Raw genomic sequence first — 6,386 nt, forward strand, 5'->3', positions numbered from 1 at the left:
GAAGCAACCTAAGTGTCCATCAACAGATGAATGGATAAAGAAGATGTGGCATATATATACAATGGAATATTACTCAGCCATAAAAAAGAGACAAAATTGAGTTATTTGTAGTGAGGTGGATGGACCTGGATGGACCTAGAGTCTGTCATACAGAGTGAAGTAAGTCAGAAAGAGAAAAACAAATATCGTATGCTAACACACATATGTGGAATCTAGAAAAGAAAAATAATGGTTCTCACAAACCTAGGAGCAGGACAGGAATAAAGATGTAGATGTAGAGAATGGACTTGAGGATACGGGGAGGGGGAAGGGTAAACTGGGACGAAGTGAAAGAGTGGCATAAACTTATATATACAATACCAAATGTAAGATAGATAGCCAGTGGGAAGCAGCCACATAGCACGGGGAGATCAGCTTGGTGCTTTGTGACCACCTAGAGGGGTGGGATAGGGAGGGTGGGAGGGAGACACAAGAGGGAGAGGATATGGGGATATATGTATACGTATAACTGACTCACTTTGTTATACAGCAGAAACTAACACACCATTATAAAGCAATGATACTCCAATTAAGATGTTTAGAGGGCTTCCCTGGTGGCGCAGTGCTTGAGAGTCCGCCTGCCGATGCAGGAGACGCGGGTTCGTGCCCCGTTTCGGGAGGATCCCACATGCCGCGGAGCGGCTGGGCCCGTGAGCCATGGCCGCTGAGCCTGCGCGTCCGGAGCCTGTGCTCCGCAAATGGGAGAGGCCACAACAGTGAGAGGCCCGCATAACGCAAGAAAAAAAATAAAAATAAAAAAATAAAAAAAGATGTTTAGAAAAAAAACTACAATGAGATATTACTACTCACCTGTCAGAATGGTTAAAATAAAAATTAGTGGGCTTCCCTCGTGGCGCAGTGGTTAAGAGTCCACCTGCCAATGCAGGGGACACGGGTTCCAGCCCTGGTCCGGGAAGACCCCACATGCCACAGAGCCGTTAAGCCCGTGGGCCACAACTACTGAAGGCCATGCGCCTAGAGCTGGTGCTCTGCAACAAGAGAAGCCATGGCTGTGAGAAGCCCGCGCACTGCAATGAAAAGTAGCCCCCGCTCACCACAACTAGAGAAAGCCCACACACAGCAAGAAGACCCAACACAACCAAAAGTAAAATAAATAAATTTATTAAAAAAATAAAATAAAAAATAAAAATTAGTGACAACCCCAGATGCTGAAAAGGATGCAGAGAAACTGGATCACTCACACATTGCTGGTGGCAATGTTAACTGGTACAACCACTGTGACATAGAATGTGGCAGGTTTTGGGGTTTTTTTAATTTATTTATTTATTTTTGGCTGCGTTGGGTCTTCGTTGCTGTGCATGGGCTTCCTCTAGCTGCAGTGAGCAGGGGCTACTCTGCGTTGCAGTGCATGGGCTTCTCATTGTGGTGGCTTTTCTTGTTGAGGAGCACAGGCTCTAGGTGCCCAGGCTTCAGTAGTTGTGGTACATGGGCTCAGTAGTTGTGGCTTGCAGGCTCTAGAGCACAGGCTCAGTAGTTGTGGCTTGCAGGCTCTAGAGCACAGGCTCAGTAGTTGTGGTGCACGGGCTTAGTTACTGGACCAGGGCTCGAACTTGTGTCCCCTGCATTGGCCAGCGGATTCTTAACCACTGCGCCAACAGTGAAGTCCCGAATATGGCAGTTTTAATCAAAGTAAACATGCCCTTACCATACAACCCAGCACTTGCAGTCTTGGACATTTGTCTCAGAGATATGAAAACTTATGTCCACACAAAAACCTGTACACAAATGTTTGTAGCAGCTTTATTCCTAAAAGCCCCAAACTGGAAACCACTCAGTTACGCTTCCCTGGGTTAAACAAACAGTGGTACATCCATACCATGGAATACTATTCAGCAATAAAAAGGAATGAACAACTTGGATGAACATCAAGGAAATTATGCTGAATTAAATACAGCCAATCTCTAAAGGATACATACTGCATGATTCCATGTATATAACATCCATGAAATAACATAATTATAGAAATGGAAATGGAAAACAGATTCCGGGAGGCTAAACAAGAGCACAGACAAACATTGGAATTAGACTGGCTTCTAAATCCAGCTCCAACGTGAGCTAGTGGAAGTTTGGGTGAGTTACTTAATCTCTTTGAGCCTTGATTTCCACGTTCATAGAATGGTTTGGGTTTTGTTGTTGTTGTTAGGCCCAAACACTTAATAAGTATTTATCTCCTAAAAAAATTAGTAGCTGTTTTGTTAAATACACACAAAAAAAATCATATATAAACTTTTTTTTTTGGCCGTGCAGTGCTGCATGCAGGATCTTGGTTCCCTGACCAAGGATGAACCCAGGCCCCCTGCAATGGAAATGTAGAGGGTTAACCACTGGACTGCCAGGGAAGTCCCCATAAAATTGTTTTCATTCATTTATTCAGTCAGTCAACAAATGCTTAGTTCCAGGTGTTGAGGAAAGCAGTGAACAAGACAGACAAAAATCTTTGCCCTCATAGAGGTGACACTAGTGGGGAGAGACAGGCAATAAGCAAACATGCTAATTAATACATAACAGTAGAGAGGATACTATCAGGAAAACTAAAGCAAAGTGAGGTGAAGAGAAAGCATATGGAGTGCTTAGCAGAATGCTAGAACATATTAAATATTCAATAAATATTAGTTGTTACACACTGTTATTAATAATCAGTAAAAATGCTATTTTTAAAGTTTTACATGTTAGTAAGGGTGAAGGGAAATGAATACTCTCATACACTGCTGTTGGGCGTGCAATTCATACAGCCTCTTTGGAGGCCAATTTGGCAGGTCTTTAAAAATACCCATGCCCTATGACCCAGCAAACTGAACTCTGGAACCAAACTATCTGAGTTCAAATCCTGGCCCTGCTATTGACCAGCTGTGTGACCTTTGGTAAATTGTTTAACCTATCTGTGCCTTGGTTTCCTAATCTGTAAAATGAGGATAAAAACATGGGCTTGTTGTGAGGATTAACTGAATTCATATATGTAAAGCATTTAGAAGAGAACTTGGCATACAGTAAGTGTTATATATGTATTTGTTGCATAAATTCCCCTTCCCGATATCTACCTAGGGAAACACATATGTGCGCCAAAAGCAGGTTCAGGGATGCTCATCTACAGCATTGTTTGTAGCAGTAGAAAAAAATGAAAACTACCTAAATATTCATCAATAAGGCAATGGTGAAACAAAGGAAGGTATAGTGGTACTATGGAATCCTATGAAACAGCTAAAAAAAATGAAGTAAGTCGCTATGTTCTAACATGGAAAGATCTGTGACAAGTGTTTTTATGTACCAAAAAGCTAAATTCAGAATGATACATATAGGATGATCCTATCTAAACTAAACATACAATACTGCATATATATATACACATATACATATACAGAAATTTATCTCCATACATAGAAAAAGACCTGGAAGGATACACTTCAAATTGATGTCATTAGAGCTGTTACCTGGTGGGAAGTGTTGGGGGAAGCCTGATTTGATATAAAAGTGGTCAAAAATGATTTTATATTTTACAAGGAGAATATATTCATCTGTGACTTATGTGATTAAAAAGAACTGTTTTACGTAAGGTGGATAGCTGGTGGGAAGCAGCCGCATAGCACAGGGAGATCAGCTTGGTGTTTTGTGACCACCTGGAGGAATGGGATAGAGAGGATGGGAGGGAGGGAGATGCAAGAGGGAAGAGATACGGGGACGTATGTATATGCATAACTGATTCACTTTGTTGTAGGGTAGAAACTAACACACCATTGCAAAGCAATTATACTCCAATAAAGATGTTAAAAAAAAAAGAAAGAACAGTTTTAAAGTTTAATGAAGAAGTAACCAAAAGTAACCAAAGGGAATTATCTTTTCAACAAATAGTTCTGGAACAATTGGATATCCATAAGTATAAAATGAACCTCTATCCTTATCTTGTTTCATATTAAAAAGTTAACACAGGGCTTCCCTGGTGGGGCAGTGGTTGAGAGTCCGCCTGCCGATTCAGGGGACACGGGTTCGTGCCCTGGTCCGGGAGGATTCCACATGCCGCGGAGTGGCTGGGCCCATGAGCCATGGCCGCTGAGCCTGCGCGTCCGGAGCCTGTGCTCCTCAACAGGAGAGGCCACAACAGTGAGAGGCCCGCGTACCGACCAAAAAAAAAAAAAAGTTAACACAAAATGGATCATAGACCTAAATGTAAAAACTAAAACTATTAAATTTCTAGAAGAACTCATAATCTGCATGACTTAAGGTTAGACAAATATTTCTTAGGTACAATACCAAAAGCACAGTCCATAAAAGAAAAAAAAAAAGATAAATTAGACCCATCATAATTAAATACTTCTGCTTTTCAAAAGGCATTGTTAAAATATGAAAGACAAACCACAGATGTGGAAAAAAAATTTCAAATCACATATCTGATAAAAGATTTACATCCAGAATATATAAAGAACCCTTAAATAATAAGAAAAAACAGCCCAATTTTTTTAAATGGGCAAATCATTGGAACAGATAGTTCACCAAAGAAGATATATGGATGGCAAAAAAGCACATGAAAAGATATTGAGCTATCTCTATCAAGCTATGATTGATATCATTAGCTTTCAGGGAAATGCAGAATAAAGCCATAGTGATATAAAACTACACACCTATTAGAATGGCCCAAATTAAAAGGGTTGACCTTCACAGGCAACAAAAGAAAGAATATATATGTTACACTTCATCAAAATTAAAAACATTTGGGATTCCCTGGTGGCGCGGTGGTTAAGAGTCCGCCTGCCGATGCAGGGGACACGGGTTCATGTCCCTGTCCAGGAAGATCCCACATGCCGCGGAGCGGCTGGGCCTGTGCGGCTGGGCCGCTGAGCCTGCGCGTCCGGAGCCTGTGCTTCGCAACGGGAGAGGCCACAACAGTGAGAGGACTGCGTACCGCAAAAAAAATAAAAATAAAAACATTTGTGCATCAAAGAACTCCAGACAGTGAAAAACAACCCACAGAATGGGAGAAAATATTTGCAAATCATATATCTGATAAGGAATTAGTATCCAGAATATTTAAAGAACTCCTACAACTCAACAATTTTAAAAAACAGACAACCCAATTCAGAAATAGGCAATGGACTTGAATAGATATTTCTCCAAGAAGATATACAAATGGCTAGTAAGCACAAGAAAAGATGCTCAACATCACTAATCATTACGGAAATGCAAATCAAAATCACAATGATGTATAATTTCTCATCCATTAGGATGGCTATTATTTTTTTTAATGGAAAATAACAAGTGTTGGTGAAGACGTGGAGTAATCTGGAACTCTTGTGCATTGCTGATGCGAGTGTAAATGCCATTATGGAAAACAATTTGGCAGTTCCTCAAAAACTTAAACATAGAATTACCATATGATCCAGCAATTCTCCTTCTAGGTATAGACCCAAAAGAAATGAGAGAAGCAACTCAGATACTTGTACACCAATGTTCATTGCAGCAGTATTCATAATACCCAAAAGGTGGAAACAATCCGTGTCCATCAACAGAGAATGAACAAACTGCAGTGTATACAAGCAATGGAATATTATTCAGACTTAAAAAGCAGTGAATGTGGGATAGGGAGGGTGGGAGGGAGGGAGACGCAAGAGGGAAGAGATATGGGAACATGTGTATATGTATAACTGATTCACTTTGGTATAAAGCAGAAACTAACACACCATTGTGAAGCAATTATACTCCAATAAAGATGTAAAAAAAAAAACAGCAGTGAAGTTCTGAAACACGCTACAATACGGATGAACCTTGAAAACTTTTTTTTTTTTTTCAGAATACTCAGACTTGCTTTATTATAGTACATGGGCTAGGAATGATGGGAGGGGGTGGATGTTGTAGACAACCACTGCCCTGATTAGCATCCCCATCCCAATGGCCATGAATGTGCCAAAGGTGCCGCCACTCTGCATCATGGTTTTCCCGATGCCGCCCATCAGCTCCTGACCCCGCATTCCGATCCTGAGACAGGAAAAGGTGCCGAAGAGCGCCCCAGGTGCCATGCCCACAGCGCAACCCATCACAAAGCCCATCTTCACACGGTCGAAGCAGCTTGGCTGTGACTGTCCATAGGGGCCCATGGCCACCGGCATCTTTCGCTCAGCTCTATGTCTCGAACCTTGAAAACTTTACGCTAAGTGAAATAAGCCAGATACAAAAGGACAAATATTTTATGATTCCACTTATATAAGATACTTAGAATAGGCAGATTCACATAGAGAAAGTAGAATAGAGGTTACAAGGAGTTTAGGAGAAGGGGGGAAAGGGGAACTACTGCTTAAGGGGTACAGAGTTTCTGTTTAGAAAGATGAAAAGGTTCTGAA

At 41.2% G+C, this 6,386-nt stretch overlaps 1 pseudogene across 1 annotated transcript; it reads right to left on the reverse strand.

The window, feature by feature from the left end:
- Positions 1-5,841: 5,841 nt before the first annotated feature.
- LOC103079545 (reactive oxygen species modulator 1 pseudogene) lies at positions 5,842-6,155 on the reverse strand (annotated as a pseudogene). The gene has a single exon (XR_014368689.1). The product of XR_014368689.1 is annotated as a reactive oxygen species modulator 1 pseudogene (transcript).
- Between the last annotated feature and the right edge of the window lie 231 nt (positions 6,156-6,386).

This window comes from Lipotes vexillifer, unplaced genomic scaffold (genome assembly GCF_000442215.2).
Source record: "Lipotes vexillifer unplaced genomic scaffold, Lipotes_vexillifer_v1.1 scaffold142, whole genome shotgun sequence".
Taxonomy (NCBI): domain Eukaryota; kingdom Metazoa; phylum Chordata; class Mammalia; order Artiodactyla; family Lipotidae; genus Lipotes; species Lipotes vexillifer.